The following is a 19160-nucleotide window of genomic DNA, read 5'->3' as shown; positions in this document are numbered from 1 at the left end:
TCCTAAATCTATTTAGGCCCAATAACTTATTCTTATTTCTATTCTAACCTCCAATTCTACTTACACTAATAATTCTCATATTCTAATAAATAATAGAATAATGCCACATAATAAAATACTAACACCTCATATATATAAATAAATCACATAAATAGATTCTAACTTAATAAAAATATATAAATAAAAGGAGGGCGTTACAGGCGCCCCTTTAATAGCGCTTATAACACTAAAGCGCTATAAATGAAAATAGGGAGGCCTTACATAGCACTTTTTCAAAAAAAATGCTATATACAGTACTGACTTTATATAGCGTTTTATTCAAAAACCGTCACCATAGATTCATAAAATAATAGTAAATATAATTAAAAAATTCAGGATTAATCTTAGATAGCGCTTCTTATAAGAAGCGCTATTTTAGGCTCAACCATAAATAGCGCTTTTAAAGTGTTGCCAAAGGTTTGAGAAAGATAGCGTTTATAAATATTAAAAAGCGCTACCTTTCGAGACTTGGAGTGTCACAAAATATTGTTTCATGGTTTTATGCTTTAGACTAGTGTATTTATTCATAATCAAGTGCAAAGGGAATACATTTCATTGAATTTAATGTACTTGTTAACAATGAACTTACTTGAAGTTCAAGAATACATGGGTGAGAGGTGTGGAGCATCGAAGTTGTGACCACAAAAGAAAACTATACATTCAAGCATGTATGGACCACACCAACTTCCTTTCATATTCATATGCTTAATCCTAACTTGGCTCATGGTAACTTGATTCTTGTTTTATTGATACAATTACTTATTTTATTTTTTGTAGTGTCCTCACCAAGAAATTGGTATAGATTGCGGGTACTTTGTGATGAGGTTTATGAAAGAGATTCTCATTTCAAAACTAAACAAGATTCCAAAGCTGGTATGTTTTTTTTTTTATATTAAAGTATAATATCTGTATATAATTAAGTTGGTTATTTTTTATCCTTTCAAAAAAAAAAAAAGTTGGTTATTTTTTATGTTATAATATATGCAGTACATTGATGGTTTCAAGTGTGTGACATACTCAAAAGATAAACTAATAGAAATCCAAGAAGAATGGTGTCGGTTCATGATCAGCGTAAAAGTTATATGATTTTTCATAATAAGTTGAGTTTAATGTTCTAAATATATTTGCTAGAAGTGGTAGTTGTTTTAACTTATAATCTTGCTTTAATTTGTACTCATGATCAGTAGTACTTTGAATTTATCTGTAATATAATAGTGTTATTGCTTAATGGTGTTTTCTGGTATATATTTAGGTGGAGGAGAGTGAACGAAATTTGGAAATGAATGATGATTTGCCTACTTGTTTTGGATAAAAATGTTGAGAAGACCAAAAAGATAGATGAAGACTGCATGATACCATAGAAGATTTTGATCTTTATGTTAACTAATTAGTTGTAACTCTTAGAGATATCCATGTTACCATATTAGAGGCTATACATTTCCGACTTTTAAGCTATATATACATACATTTTTTATGATATGGTTAAGTTTTATTTGATAAATAATAGTCTCAATTAATTATAATGTGCCAAAATTATATATATATATATATATATATATATATTAATTTAAATTAATAAAAAATGCTATTTGTAAAGGAAAAAAATTTGACAAATAAAAAAATAAATGCTTTTCCTAGTGATTTTTATCCTTTATAAAGCGTTATCTAAACATATTGTTACATAGCGCTTTTAAAACAAAAACGCTGTTTTTAAACCTGTCTTAGATGGCGTTTATTTTTGAAAGCGCTATCTAAGGAGAACCTTTTCTAGCGCTTTTTGACATAAAACGCTATATAAACCCTACTTTAGCTAGCGCTTTATACAGAAAAAAAACGCTATATTACCTTTACCAGCGCCATTTACAATAGCGCTTCAAAAGCACTATCTAAAGCCAAAAAAAAGCGCTATATAAGCCCATTTTTGTAGTAGTGAGTATAATAGGAAAAGTCACGTAAATGCTATATTGGGAATGTAAAATGACTTATTATTTACGATAAATTAATTTTCTTAAAATCACTTATAATTTTAAACGGACGGAGTAATTAATCTATACATTGCAACAATTGTTTACTAGATATGCTGAAAGTGCAGGTCAAGTCATCAGTGCTTGCAAATCAACTATTTTTGCTGGAGGTATTTCACAAAGAGTGCAAAACATAGTTAACCTTTTAGGGTTTGAAGTTGGTTCTCTCCCTTTTACTTATTTAGGTATGCCCATATTTAAAGGGAAGCCAAAGAGAATTCATTTGCAGCCTATAGCAGACAGGGTTAAAACTAAACTTGCAAGCTGGGAAGCACCCCTCCTATCCATTGCAGGGAGAGTTCAAATGGTTAAATCAGTAACTTACAGCATGCTCACTCACTCAATGTCTATTTATTCATGGCCAATTTCTCTTTTGAAAGACATGGAAAAGTGGATAAAAAACTTCATCTGGAGCGGTGATGTTTCAAAAAGAAAGCTGGTTATTGTGGCATGGAAGAAGATATGCAAGCCTTATGAGGAAGGTGGGCTAGGCTTGAGAAACTTAATATCTTTGAATGAAGCTTTTAATATGAAACTCTGTTGGGATCTCATGCAATCTGAAGAAGACTGGGCCAAAGTGTTGAACAACAGAGCAGTTAGAGGTAACAAAGCCATTAACTATCACATTTACTCCTTAATTTAGTCTAGTATCAATAATGAATTCTCAACAGTTATTGATAGCTCAAAGTGGGTCCTTGGAAATGGAAATCACATACACTTCTGGGAAGATGAATGGGGTGGCGCCCCTTTGATTGAGTCTCTTGATCTGGATCATAATGCTTACTCAACATATCCTAAATTGGTTCATGAGTATATCCATAACTTCAAATGGAATATACCTCAATTTATTAGTATTCAACACCCTGAGCTGAGACTGCTAGTAGAGAAAGTTACAATCCCTATGGAGGACACTGAGGACAAGCTAGCTTAGAAACACAACTCTATTGGTGAATTGCAGCTTAAGGACTCATATCTATTCAAAAATCAAAACACCAATGTTCATCACTGGGCTAAATATATTTGGAGCAGAGACATCCCTCCCTCTAAATCCCTCCTCTCTTGGAGATTGGTCCATGATAAGGTTCCAACCGATGAAAAGCTTCAGCATAGAGGTTGTCAAATGCCTTCAATGTGCTCCCTTTGTGGTAAACATGCAGAAACTTCTTTCCACCTCTTCTACGAATGCAGCTTTTCTTTCAAGATTTAGTGCTGGTTTGCCTCCATTCTTGATACTCCTTTACAATTTACCTCCATCCCTGATATTTGGACAATTTGTGAACGTGGTTGGTCTCCTCAGTGCAAGATTGTAATTAAAGCAACTATTATCAATATAATTAGCTCAATTTGGCATACTAGAAATCAAAGCAGGTTCCATAACAAAGTCCCACACTGGCAGCTAGCAATAAATAGTATAATTTCTGCCGTGAACCTTTCTGGTAACCACACTAACAAGCTGTCCAACTCCTCAATCAGGGAATTCATCATCTTAAAGAAATTTAATGTTAACATCCATCCTCCAAAGCCTGCTTGCATCAAAGAAATCATCTGGTCTCCCCCCTATTGTAGGATGGATAAAGTGCAACACTGATGGGGCATCCACTTCTACCTCTTCATCTTGTGGGGTGGGGGGGGGGGGGGGGGGGGGTGTCTTCAGGAACTCTAATGGTAATTTTATTTGTTGTTTCGCTGAAAATCTTGGAGGTGGTAGTGCTTACCATGCTGAACTTTCAGCCATCATCAAAGTGTGAAGAAGATTTCCTTCATAGGTTTGGCTGAGTTTTGATGATAACAAACTCACATCACAAAAGAAGAAAAACTTTGGAGGCTCAAGATGAAGATTAAGAATGAAGATTATTGCATAAGCTTCTTGGTTATATACTCTTTGTAAGTATGGTTATTTTTGATTTGTCATTCTTAACTTATGGAATAACTTAGAATGCTCAGAAAATAATTACAAACATTTTTTTCCAAGTCTGCATATGAAGCAATGCCTAAAGCTCTCCTAAAAATAAATCGCACACTCACAATGATTTTAATATAAATGTGATTGTGTGTGAAAATATTTTTTACCAGAAAAGCCATAGTTTATTATGAAAATTGCATTATTAAATTTACCATTAAAAAAATGGTTTTTGCATAAATAGTTTCAGCATGGTCTAACTATGCATTATGATTTTCTTGGCATGGAACAAATTGTTTTTATCTTACCATTGGGATTCATAAAACAGATTACATGTTGTCTTTTCTATAACAATGCTACAACGGATCTTCTTGAAATGGCTTATAGTTATTGGAATTTAAAATTGTATCAGCCATGTCTTTCATAATGAAATGCATCGTCTAACTTTTAAAAATGGCTAACGGTTATTTTCTAAGATATTTTGCCAACAGCCATATTTGTTTTAAATGCATTTCATACTCATTGTTTATGAATAGGTGTCATTTCAAATATGTTTCTATTTATTGGTATTTCTTTTTTGAAAAGTAACATTGCTTCATAAACATCTTTTTAGCCTCTATAAATTCAATTGAGAATCAAAGCAATTTACACACAACAACTTTCATTATCTCAATTGACATTTTTCAATATCACTTGTCTTTAAAACTTTCATTCAAATTGTTTGGAAAACTTTGCATACACTTTAACATTTATTAAAAAGTTTTCTGAGCACTAAGTCCATATTGTTAAAGTGATATTGATCAAGATATACAACCATACAATTTTATTCTTCAATTCATTTGTAACATTCACATCAATTGTTGGTGGGAATTATTGTTAAAGATTGTGGGTTGCTATCTTGTGATTGTTGTAAAAGGTTCTTTGATTCGGGGAGATTCAAAGTCCACCAAAAGTGTTTGGTGTTTGTGTTGTAATCAAGAGAGAGGGTTTCTTTCTTGTGTTTATGTTAGAAATATTGTTAGGGGGTCTTGGGGTGAGATTGCTTGTAACAAAGATTCTAACATAGTGAATTCCTTCGCGGGGTGTGAAGGGAGTGGACTGACCCTAAGGTTTAGAGGGGAACCACTATAAATTCTCTTGTGTCATTTCTTCTTCTCTTACTCTTTTATTTTTCCTCATTCATAGCTTCATCATTATTTACCGGAAAAATGATCAACAACTTGAAACTCTTAAAAAATTTACCAATATTCCTAGAAACCTAATTCACCTCCCCCCCCCCCCCCCCCCCCCCCTCTTAGGTTATAATCTGAACTTACACAAAGCAGTTGAAATTGCTTCTCATAGAAGATGGAGGAACATATGGATCGAAACAGACTCAACTCTGGTTGTAATGGTATTTAACAAAATCTCTATGATCCCTTGCAGCCTAAGAAATATATGGATCAATTGTAGAGCTTTGCTTGGTGATATGAATTTTGTTGTCAGTCATATATATAGGGAGGGTAACAAATGCGCAGATAAGTTGTCTTCAAAAGGTTTAGAAATTCAAGGGGTCACTATTTGGATGGATATGCCTGATTATCTTAATTGTATGTTTGTGCACGACAGGCTTGGAATGCCCAGTTTTAGGGTTTCTAATGCCTAGGAGGTTTTGGTTTTATGTCCCCCTCCTTTTCTTTGTTGGTCTTCTTTGCTTTTCGATTCTCTGCTTTGGGCCCTGGAGTTTTTGCTTGGCTTACTTTACTCCGTATTGGTGTAGTCTTGTCCAAAACCTACAAAAAGGTGAGGGTAACAGAGGTGGTAGCTTTCCGAAAAAATTTAGTTGTATAAACAATTTATATATATATATATATATATATATATATATATATATATATTTGGGAGTTTCTGTATTAAATTACACGTAAAACAAATCGATAAGTGTTATAAAATAAACCTTATTGTTGTTAAAAAATACCTTATATATTATAAAAATAATTTATTTGATTTATACGATTTTTTTAATTATTCTTGAAAAATAAAATAGTTTTGTTTCTAACCATTGTCCTAGCATCAACATACTATGCCGAAAAAGGGGGGTCAACATATTAAATAAAAGATATTTAATATGTTATATTGTTATTTTTGTCAAGTATATGTTATACCCTAATTTTGGACCTAAAAATACTTGCTCAAAAATGTCTTTCCTCTGATATGTGTCAATTATTATTGAGAGATTGTCAATTTGCTAATGTTTTACACTGATATTTCACTCTGCTTTATCTGCATATTTCTACTGTCTATGTTCAAAACATTTTTAATTGTAACTTTGTCTATGGTTTCTTGCAGTTAGAGCCATCCAAAAATTTTTTCTTACATTTCAAGTCATTTGAGTTTGTCTCTGATCAGTTGCATATTTCTCTGCATTTTATTTCAATATTATTTGCAAGATTCGTGAAAAAGGGTATTTTAGTCATTTCCTGCATTCAAACTCATTTTAGTTCTTAAAAACTGTCCCTGAGACCTTTCAATTGGTTTGAATAAATTCTTGTTTAATTCCATGTCAAAATCCATTCCAAAAATTGCATCTGAGTCATTTTGAGTCAGTTTAGCCCCTAGGGGCATTTTAGTCATTTCCAGTGTTAAAACCTCTTCAATCCCTGAAAATTGTCTCTGAGCCTTTTCCAATTGGTTGTAAGAGTCTTTGCTTCAATCCCATGTGGAAATCCATTTCAAAAATTGCATTTTTAGACATTTTAGGTCAGTTTAGTCCCCAGGGGCATTTTGGTCATTTCACATGAAATTTTGACAGAGAGAGGTTAGTTTGAAGTACCTCATTTGTGTAGTTGGTTCATTTTAGTCCTTTTGGCATTTTTTTTATTGGTTTCACTTTACGTTGTTTTCAAATTACATTTTTTACCCAATTTTATTTTTCAATTTGCATTTTAGTCCTTCAACTTTCAAAAATTGCATTTAAGTCCTTATTTTTTGCATTTAGGTCCTTTTGGTTTTAAATTTGTTTTTAGTCCTTTTTCTAAAATTGCAGTCCAGTCCCATATTGTCTTAAAGTCTGTTTTTAGTCCTTTTACTAAAATTGCAGATTGGTCCCAAAGTCTTAAAAATTGCAGGAAGGTCCTCAGGTCTATTTTAAGCCAAGGCCGAGCCAGTCTCAGTCCAAGTACAGGTGTCAGGTTGCAATTGGTTCAGTGGTACACATGGCAGCCTATATAAAGGCCACCTATTCAATGCACAGTGCCAATAATCCCAATCATTCAGTGCCACATCACAAACACAATTTCCCATTCTCTCTCTTCTCCTCAGAATCAAAATCGTAACCGTTTTTTTCCCAGAATCTTCAAGAACACCAAGAACATTCATCAAACCCTAATTTTCCAGAACCAAAAATTGAATCGAATTGAAGTAAATTCATCACAGTTCTCAGAGATTCACGTTTGAATCTTCATCATCGAACTAGAAAAACTGCAATTCAAGCACAAATTCAAAGAATTCGTACGATCACAGTGAGAGAAGTGAGAAGAAGAGAGAATCGAAGCAAGTTCTGAACCAGTGAAGAAGAAAGAGAGAAGAACACCGATTTATTTTTGGTCCAAACTTACCAGAAGCTTTCAAGGATCTTTTTGTTCGAATCTCCAATTCAAAGTTCAGGTAATCATCAAAACTTCTTCGTTTTCATTGCAAAAGCTCATCGAAGGTTCACAACCACAAATAAACGGTGAATCGAACTGGATTAACAAGTTCTCAGACTTGTTCTTTCAAATAACTTTGAAAGGATTCGAAAAGCTTGAAACCGAAACCCTAAAATGTAAATCTACGAAGATTCACCGTTTATTTTGTAAATCCAAGCTCATATTCATAATCAGTGAAGAAAATAGTTTAGATTAGGGTTTCATTTCACGAAGTTTCGAAAAGTTTTGAAAACATAGAAACTGAAAGATTCAAGCGTAGATCTGTTCATATCTAGGCCCTATTTCAAAAAACGAGTTTCTAAATCATGAAGGGGAGTCAAAGACAAACACAACGATGTAAAAAATTTCAGAAAAAGTATTCAGGTACGGCGGCGCCACCGGCGAGCCACCGTACCTCCGCAGTTGTGTTCGTCGGAGAAGATGATCAGAGAAGAAGAGAGTTGCAGAGCTTCTCTCACTAGGAGAGAGCTTAGAGAGAGAAAGGGGAGTGAGAAGTGAGCTGAACCGGTCCCTTAGCCATTATATAGGCCTCTGAACCAGACCGGTTCAACCTTGGTTCAACTCTGCTTCGTTTTTAACCACTAGATCTAGGGTTTGATGGAGCTGGATCAATCCAACGCTCCTGATGTGTTTGGATAGTCCAGATCCATCCAGGATCTTGGGCCTGGGCCTATTTCTTGCAGATTTTCGTTCTTCACTTATTTTCTTGCTATTTTGTATACTGCTTTTGCTAATTACACCTCTTTTGACTTTAAAATCTTTTATAAAAATTCCTAAAAATTCTTGTGTGTTTTTAATGTGTTTCTTGATATTTTTGTGAATGTTTTACATATTAAAAATTGAAAAAAAAATATACTTGACACTTGTGATTTGTTTATCTTTCTTGTCAATTTTTACTATGCTTTGATATGATATTTTGTTAAATTGATATTGATGCTTGATGTGCAAATTTGTGATATGTTAGTCTCTGATTTGGGTCCTTTTTTTACTGTTCGTGAATGCAATTTGTTGATTTCTTGTGTTGCAAGTTATGTGGATATTGTTTGTGAAAATTAAATGCCAAATATGTCTAAAGTATATCATGATTCTTGGCTTGAATGTGTTCTTATAATTCTCATATTATTGATTGTGATAAAAACCCTTGAAAATTGTCATGATATGGGAATTATAGGTCATATACTTGTCTTGATATTATGATAAATTTTAGGTATATTTTGCTAAGAGTTTTGTCCCCTTGTTTGTGTTAAGTTTTTGCTACTTTTGTTTAATGTTCCTATTGTTTATAATTTCTATTCCATTATGCCATATTATGTCACTAACCCTCTCAACCATAGTTCATTCATAGCATTCTCATCCCATCTCTCTAGATTTAATTTTCTTGCAATTTACATTTCTTGCAAAGAATTAGGATGTAAAGACCTAGGAATTTTGTAATTTTCTTTATGTTTTTTAATTTCTTGCAAGACCATAGAATGTAAACTAGGGCATATGTAAAAGACAATGGACTCTAATGATGTACACCGACACAAGCACCGACACATGCACACACACATCACATGGATACTTTAGATGTATGTTTAGGGAATGTATGCTTAGATGTATGTTTAGGAGCCTTGAAACTTAGACAAAAATTCTCTTTTCAAAAAAATATGAACAACTTCACTCAAATCATTTTCCAAATAAACCTTGGGATCAAAATCCCATTGAATTTTCCTTTTTCTTTTCTTAAATAAAAATCTTAATGAATTTTAATCATACTTGGATTTCTTTTGCAAAATGACTAATTCAACCTCATATTTTCACAATCTTATGCCCTTGAGGCCTCTCTCTCTCATTCTTCAAAATTCCATTTTTAAACTTAAAATCAACCAACAAAAACAAAAATATTTTTTGGAAGAGAACTACGGTGGATTTGATCCCTCAAAAGGGTACGTAGGCAAGGAACCAATATTCCTTCAATTCAAATAAAATAAAAATTCACACACATCTTTTCTCCCTCCAATTCTTCACATAGTAGAACCTTAGATGTAAATATTATTTTTCAAATAGCATTTAAAAATAAAGCGTGCGCGTAGAAAGTAAAGACGGTTCCTATAGGATACTATAGTCGTTATGGGTGCCTAACACCTTCCCGTAGCGAAAACAACTCCCGGACCTCGATTCTCAAGGGTTTTTCTTATTTTTTCCCTACCCAAGAAAAAATGAGATATCAAAGGTTAAAAAGGTTCAAACGTAATCAATGTTTGACACCCGAAAAACCAAGATAAAACAGTATAGTATAGTGGTTATAATCTATCTATAAGGTGAATAAGTGGGGTGTCCGTAATTCAATCCTCGACATTTGTATATTACAATGTATTGTTCCTAACAACCGAGCTTTCTTCAAAGGGGCAAACGAGTCAAATTTTATTGGGGATGAAACTCTTCTTATGATCTATATATATATATATATATATATATATATATATATATATATATATATATCTTTGTGTGTTGGGGTGTGTGTGTTTTTTTATATATCTTACGTTGGAAGTGCATCCCCGTACAAATTATGGCGTAGGAGGAGAACGTTGTTCGCTTCTTATTTTCTTTTACTGTTGTAGATAGTAAGAGTAACAATAACTTCTAGGTAACTCATATAGTTTACTTCTTATTTTCAATTATTCAATACTTTTAATTTGAGTGATAAGTAATATACTTAAAATAAATATTGAAAGATTATAAAACTAGTTGACAAAAATATGATTTTTCTCAGGAAATATTTTATTAATTAAATTGACACTTCTGGCCATTTTACAACCATCCCCCACTTAAATTTGAAAGAGTACCTTAAAATTACAAGGCTAAGCTCTTACATCCATTAATTGGATATTTTTTTTTAAAAGAACGACACTCACCATTCAAACATCCACCATCAACATTTATTGTCCATGAGCAATTTCTGCAAGTGTCTTTGATTTCGTCGTAAACGTCAAGATAATGAAGACTCGGGTCTTGTGGCCAAGTAAAACTACAGAAGAATAAGGTAGCTACCTTAATCGGGAATACTATTGGTTTGAATGAAAACATGTAACTTTGTCCAAATATGACTGTGTGATATCCAAGATCATCATCTTTGGATTTGCAATGAACAGTCATGGTTGTTGGATTTGGAGCTCGTACGTTATTTTCAATAGTAACTCTTACCCTGGCACCAATAGCGATAGTCTCACTAGCGTCAAATGCAAGTAGTATGATTAGGAGTATTGATAATTTTAAGGTGGATGCACTTGGAATTGCCATTGTTGTATGCACAATGCCTACAGGACTTACATCAATCTTAATTTATAGAGCATTGAGAGGTCGTTTCTTTAAAAGTAATTTTTTTTATAATGATTAATTTTAAATAATACACGTACAACATTGGAATTGTTCATTGACTTTTGTTCATTGACTTTTATTTATTACATGTTTGACCAACAAAAAAGGCTTAATTGTGAGCAAAACTTTTTAAATTATTTATCATTTTGTGACCTCCTTGTTATTGCCTCTGTTTCACAATACTTGTTGCTTTTAAGGAATTTACACATACCAAGAATTATGTTCTATGTGATGTCCTGGAAAATAGGTACGACAATATAGCACAATAAATAATAGAAATAAATTAAAAAAAGTGCGATTAAGAAGAACACGAGATTTGGTAACCCAGTTCGGTGCAACAACACCTACATCTGGGGACCATCCACCCAAGAAAGGAAATTCATTCTCAATAGTATCATTTCCTAGTCTTATGTGAACAAACCTTATTCACTGCTTCTTCTCCTAATACTACACGTGCATTTCTATCTAGGACTCCCCCTAAATATGAGAAACCCTTCTCAATTTCTCCCAACCAATATCCCCACTCCCCAGTGATTGACTCAATCACAGTTATAATAATATTAGGCGAACAACTCTAAACACAAACCAATTCTGGCTAGAAGCACTAGAGTGGTACACAAAGAATAATTACAGCTCAACCAAACAAACAAACTCGTAACATTTTGATATTCAAGGGAGACACAGGAGAGGTGTAGAAAATAACTCAAAGACTCACAAACGAAAAAACCTAATAATTTCTTCTTTTAATCCTCACTTTAACAATTAGGAACTAGGGTCTGAGTCTCCTGATATAGCCAGTTGTTCTTCTCATCATGGACTTTTCTTCGCATGGGTTAAACAAATCAGTTGAACAAAATTATATTTTTGAGCTACAATATTTCTATAAGCAAAATATATTTTTTCTGAAATCTATGTTGGAAACTAACTTCAAATATACGGCAACATAAACCAACACATGCAAGCTTTTAGAACCACACGCTTATTGGAGCTCATGTATCACAAAAAAAAAATATTCAATCAAATCTTCTAAGATCACACACAAAAGTACATCACTCCAATGAAGGCAAAATACGGTACAACTACACATGAACGATGCTGTACTACATGTCTAGGTCATTTGGTACAACAGCTTTTGCCAGAAAATATTGTTTTAACAAAATGAAGCCAACTCAACAATAAAAAAACACAACAAATTTAAGAGTATAATAGGAAAAGTCACGTAAATGCTATATTGGTAATGTAAAATGACTTAATTTATGATAAATTAATTTTCTTAAAATCACTTATAATTTTAAACGGACGGAGTAATTAATCTATACATATTTAGAGAATCAGCCTCTTTCCATATTGCTTTTCGATTCTCTGCTATGGGCCCTGGAGTTTATGCTTGGCTTACTTTACTCCGTATTGGTGTAGTCTTGTCCAAAACCTACAAAAAGGTGAGGGAAACAAAGGTGGTAGCTTTCCGAAAAAATTTAGTTGTATAAACAATTTATATATATTTGGGAGTTTCTGTATTAAATTACTCGTAAAACAAATCGATAAGTGTTATAAAATAAACCTTATTGTTGTTAAAAAATACCTTATATATTATAAAAATAATTTATTTGATTTATACGATTTTTTTAATTATTCTTGAAAAATAAAAAAGTTTTGTTTCTAACGATTGTCCTAGCATCAACATACTATGCCGAAAAAGGGGGGTCAACATATTAAATAAAAGATATGTAATGTGTTATATTGTTATTTTTTTCAAGTATAGTATAGAGGTTATAATCTATCTATAAGGTGAATAAGTGGGGTGTCCATAGTTCAATCCTCGACCTTTGTATATTACAATGTATTGTTCCTAACAACCAAGCTTTCTTCAAAGGGGCAAACGAGTCAAATTTTATTGGGGATTAAACTCTTCTTATGATCTATATATATATATATATATATATATATATATATATATATATATCTTTGTGTGTTGGGGTGTGTGTGTTTTTTTATATATCTTACGTTGGAAGTGCATCCCCGTACAAATTATGGCGTAGGAGGAGAACGTTGTTCGCTTCTTATTTTATTTTACTGTTGTAGATAGTAAGAGTAACAATAACTTCTAGAAAACTCATATAGTTTACTTCTTATTTTCAATTATTCAATACTTTTAATTTGAGTGATAAGTAATATACTTAAAATAAATATTGAAAGATTATAAAACTAGTTGACAGAAATATAATTTTTCTCAGGAAATATTTTATTAATTAAATTGACACTTCTGGCCATTTTACAACCATCCCCCACTTAAATTTGAAAGAGTACCTTAAAATTACAAGCCTAAGCTCTTACATCCATTAATTGGATATTTTTTTTAAAAGAACGACACTCACCATTCAAACATCCACCATCAACATTTATTGTCCATGAGCAATTTCTGCAAGTGTCTTTGTTTTCGTCGTAAACGTCAAGATAATGAAGACTCGGATCTTGTGGCCAAGTAAAACTACAGAAGAATAAGGTAGCTACCTTAATCGGGAATACTATTGGTTTGAATGAAAACATGTAACTTTGTCCAAATATGACTGTGTGATATCCAAGATCATCATCTTTGGATTTGCAATGAACAGTCATGGTTGTTGGATTTGGAGCTCGTACGTTATTTTCAATAGTAACTCTTACCCTGGCACCAATAGCGATAGTCTCTCTAGCCTCAAATGCAACTAGTATGATTAGGAGTATTGATAATTTTAAGGTGGATGCACTTGGAATTGCCATTGTTGTATGCACAATGCCTACAGGACTTACATCAATCTTAATTTATAGAGCATTGAGAGGTCGTTTCTTTAAGTTTTTCAAAGTAATTTTTTTTATAATGATTAATTTTAAATAATACACGTACAACATTGGAATTGTTCATTGACTTTTGTTCATTGACTTTTATTTATTACATGTTTGACCAATAAAAAAGGCTTAATTGTGAGCAAAACTTTTTAAATTATTTATCATTTTGTGACCCTTCCTTGTTATTGCCTCCGTTTCACAATACTTGTTGCTTTTAAGGAATTTACACACACCAAGAATTATGTTCTATGTGATGTCCTGGAAAATAGGCACGACAATATAGCACAATAAATAATAGAAATAAATTAAAAAAGTGCGATTAAGAAGAACACGAGATTTGGTAACCCAGTTCGGTGCAACAACACCTACATCTGGGGACCATCCACCCAAGAAAGGAAATTCATTCTCAATAGTATCATTTCCTAGTCTTATGTGAACAAACCTTATTCACTGCTTCTTCTCCTAATACTACACGTGCATTTCTATCTAGGACTCCCCCTAAATATGAGAAACCCTTCTCAATTTCTCCCAACCAATATCCCCACTCCCCAGTGATTGACTCAATCACAGTTATAATAATATTAGGCGAACAACTCTAAACACAAACCAATTCTGGCTAGAAGCACTAGAGTGGTACACAAAGAATAATTACAGCTCAACCAAACAAACAAACTCGTAACATTTTGATATTCAAGGGAGACACAGGAGAGGTGTAGAAAATAACTCAAAGACTCACAAACGAAAAAACCTAATAATTTCTTCTTTTAATCCTCACTTTAACAATTAGGAACTAGGGTCTGAGTCTCCTGATATAGCCAGTTGTTCTTCTCATCATGGACTTTTCTTCGCATGGGTTAAACAAATCAGTTGAACAAAATTATATTTTTGAGCTACAATATTTCTATAAGCAAAATATATTTTTTCTGAAATCTATGTTGGAAACTAACTTCAAATATACGGCAACATAAACCAACACATGCAAGCTTTTAGAACCACACGCTTATTGGAGCTCATGTATCACAAAAAAAAAATATTCAATCAAATCTTCTAAGATCACACACAAAAGTACATCACTCCAATGAAGGCAAAATACGGTACAACTACACATGAACGATGCTGTACTACATGTCTAGGTCATTTGGTACAACAGCTTTTGCCAGAAAATATTGTTTTAACAAAATGAAGCCAACTCAACAATAAAAAAACACAACAAATTTAAGAGTATAATAGGAAAAGTCACGTAAATGCTATATTGGTAATGTAAAATGACTTAATTTATGATAAATTAATTTTCTTAAAATCACTTATAATTTTAAACGGACGGAGTAATTAATCTATACATATTTAGAGAATCAGCCTCTTTCCATATTGCTTTTCGATTCTCTGCTATGGGCCCTGGAGTTTATGCTTGGCTTACTTTACTCCGTATTGGTGTAGTCTTGTCCAAAACCTACAAAAAGGTGAGGGAAACAAAGGTGGTAGCTTTCCGAAAAAATTTAGTTGTATAAACAATTTATATATATTTGGGAGTTTCTGTATTAAATTACTCGTAAAACAAATCGATAAGTGTTATAAAATAAACCTTATTGTTGTTAAAAAATACCTTATATATTATAAAAATAATTTATTTGATTTATACGATTTTTTTAATTATTCTTGAAAAATAAAAAAGTTTTGTTTCTAACGATTGTCCTAGCATCAACATACTATGCCGAAAAAGGGGGGTCAACATATTAAATAAAAGATATGTAATGTGTTATATTGTTATTTTTTTCAAGTATAGTATAGAGGTTATAATCTATCTATAAGGTGAATAAGTGGGGTGTCCATAGTTCAATCCTCGACCTTTGTATATTACAATGTATTGTTCCTAACAACCAAGCTTTCTTCAAAGGGGCAAACGAGTCAAATTTTATTGGGGATTAAACTCTTCTTATGATCTATATATATATATATATATATATATATATATATATATATATATATATATATATATATCTTTGTGTGTTGGGGTGTGTGTGTTTTTTTATATATCTTACGTTGGAAGTGCATCCCCGTACAAATTATGGCGTAGGAGGAGAACGTTGTTCGCTTCTTATTTTATTTTACTGTTGTAGATAGTAAGAGTAACAATAACTTCTAGAAAACTCATATAGTTTACTTCTTATTTTCAATTATTCAATACTTTTAATTTGAGTGATAAGTAATATACTTAAAATAAATATTGAAAGATTATAAAACTAGTTGACAGAAATATAATTTTTCTCAGGAAATATTTTATTAATTAAATTGACACTTCTGGCCATTTTACAACCATCCCCCACTTAAATTTGAAAGAGTACCTTAAAATTACAAGCCTAAGCTCTTACATCCATTAATTGGATATTTTTTTTAAAAGAACGACACTCACCATTCAAACATCCACCATCAACATTTATTGTCCATGAGCAATTTCTGCAAGTGTCTTTGTTTTCGTCGTAAACGTCAAGATAATGAAGACTCGGATCTTGTGGCCAAGTAAAACTACAGAAGAATAAGGTAGCTACCTTAATCGGGAATACTATTGGTTTGAATGAAAACATGTAACTTTGTCCAAATATGACTGTGTGATATCCAAGATCATCATCTTTGGATTTGCAATGAACAGTCATGGTTGTTGGATTTGGAGCTCGTACGTTATTTTCAATAGTAACTCTTACCCTGGCACCAATAGCGATAGTCTCTCTAGCCTCAAATGCAACTAGTATGATTAGGAGTATTGATAATTTTAAGGTGGATGCACTTGGAATTGCCATTGTTGTATGCACAATGCCTACAGGACTTACATCAATCTTAATTTATAGAGCATTGAGAGGTCGTTTCTTTAAGTTTTTCAAAGTAATTTTTTTTATAATGATTAATTTTAAATAATACACGTACAACATTGGAATTGTTCATTGACTTTTGTTCATTGACTTTTATTTATTACATGTTTGACCAATAAAAAAGGCTTAATTGTGAGCAAAACTTTTTAAATTATTTATCATTTTGTGACCCTTCCTTGTTATTGCCTCCGTTTCACAATACTTGTTGCTTTTAAGGAATTTACACACACCAAGAATTATGTTCTATGTGATGTCCTGGAAAATAGGCACGACAATATAGCACAATAAATAATAGAAATAAATTAAAAAAGTGCGATTAAGAAGAACACGAGATTTGGTAACCCAGTTCGGTGCAACAACACCTACATCTGGGGACCATCCACCCAAGAAAGGAAATTCATTCTCAATAGTATCATTTCCTAGTCTTATGTGAACAAACCTTATTCACTGCTTCTTCTCCTAATACTACACGTGCATTTCTATCTAGGACTCCCCCTAAATATGAGAAACCCTTCTCAATTTCTCCCAACCAATATCCCCACTCCCCAGTGATTGACTCAATCACAGTTATAATAATATTAGGCGAACAACTCTAAACACAAACCAATTCTGGCTAGAAGCACTAGAGTGGTACACAAAGAATAATTACAGCTCAACCAAACAAACAAACTCGTAACATTTTGATATTCAAGGGAGACACAGGAGAGGTGTAGAAAATAACTCAAAGACTCACAAACGAAAAAACCTAATAATTTCTTCTTTTAATCCTCACTTTAACAATTAGGAACTAGGGTCTGAGTCTCCTGATATAGCCAGTTGTTCTTCTCATCATGGACTTTTCTTCGCATGGGTTAAACAAATCAGTTGAACAAAATTATATTTTTGAGCTACAATATTTCTATAAGCAAAATATATTTTTTCTGAAATCTATGTTGGAAACTAACTTCAAATATACGGCAACATAAACCAACACATGCAAGCTTTTAGAACCACACGCTTATTGGAGCTCATGTATCACAAAAAAAAAATATTCAATCAAATCTTCTAAGATCACACACAAAAGTACATCACTCCAATGAAGGCAAAATACGGTACAACTACACATGAACGATGCTGTACTACATGTCTAGGTCATTTGGTACAACAGCTTTTGCCAGAAAATATTGTTTTAACAAAATGAAGCCAACTCAACAATAAAAAAACACAACAAATTTAAGAGTATAATAGGAAAAGTCACGTAAATGCTATATTGGTAATGTAAAATGACTTAATTTATGATAAATTAATTTTCTTAAAATCACTTATAATTTTAAACGGACGGAGTAATTAATCTATACATATTTAGAGAATCAGACTCTTTCCATATTGCTTTTCGATTCTCTGATTTGGGCCCTGGAGTTCGTGCTTGGATTACTTTACTCCGTATTGGTGTAGTCTTGTCCAAAACCTACAAAAAGGTGAGGGAAACAGAGGTGGTAGCTTTCCGAAAAATTTAGTTGTATAAACAATTTATATATATTTGGGAGTTTCTGTATTAAATTACACGTAAAACAAATCGATAAGTGTTATAAAATAAACCTTATTGTTGTTAAAAAATACCTTATATTATTAAAATAATTTATTTGATTTATACGATTTTTTTAATTATTCTTGAAAAATAAAAAAGTTTTGTTTCTAACCATTGTCCTAGCATCAACATACTATGCCGAAAAAGGGGGGTCAACATATTAAATAAAAGATATGTAATGTGTTATATTGTTATTTTTGTCAAGTATAGTATAGTGGTTATAATCTATCTTTAAGGTGAATAAGTAGGGTGTCCGTAGTTCAACCCTCGACCTTTGTATATTACAATGTATTGTTCCTAACAACCGAGCTTTCTTCAAAGGGGCAAACGAGTCAAATTTTATTGGGGATTAAACTCTTCTTATGATCTATATATATATATATATATATATATATATATATATATATATATATATATATATATATCTTTGTGTGTTGGGGTGTGTGTGTTTTTTTATATATCTTACGTTGGAAGTGCATCCCCGTACAAATTATGGCGTAGGAGGAGAACGTTGTTCGCTTCTTATTTTATTTTACTGTTGTAGATAGTAAGAGTAACAATAACTTCTAGAAAACTCATATAGTTTACTTCTTATTTTCAATTATTCAATACTTTTAATTTGAGTGATAAGTAATATACTTAAAATAAATATTGAAAGATTATTAAACTAGTTGACAGAAATATAATTTTTCTCAGGAAATATTTTATTAATTAAATTGACACTTCTGGCCATTTTACAACCATCCCCCACTTAAATTTGAAAGAGTACCTTAAAATTACAAGGCTATGCTCTTACATCCATTAATTGGATATTTTTTTTAAAAGAACGACACTCACCATTCAAACATCCACCATCAACATTTATTGTCCATGAGCAATTTCTGCAAGTGTCTT

The 19160-nt window shown here is 32.2% G+C and overlaps 1 long non-coding RNA gene across 1 annotated transcript; it reads left to right on the top strand.

Moving 5' to 3' along the window:
* The first annotated feature begins 508 nt into the window (after positions 1 to 508).
* Positions 509 to 1261, top strand: LOC146916600 (uncharacterized). Its single transcript, XR_015013951.1, has 3 exons — positions 509 to 707; positions 817 to 912; positions 1027 to 1261. It is a non-coding gene; the product is annotated as an uncharacterized LOC146916600 (long non-coding RNA).
* The last annotated feature ends 17899 nt before the right edge of the window (positions 1262 to 19160 follow it).

The sequence above is a fragment of the Medicago sativa genome, chromosome 6 (genome assembly GCF_051527215.1).
Source record: "Medicago sativa cultivar Bolivia chromosome 6, Bolivia_mono, whole genome shotgun sequence".
NCBI classification, from domain to species: Eukaryota; Viridiplantae; Streptophyta; class Magnoliopsida; order Fabales; family Fabaceae; genus Medicago; species Medicago sativa.
The sequence above is the reverse complement of the archived record's forward strand: the minus strand, read 5'-3'. Positions and strand labels throughout refer to the sequence as shown.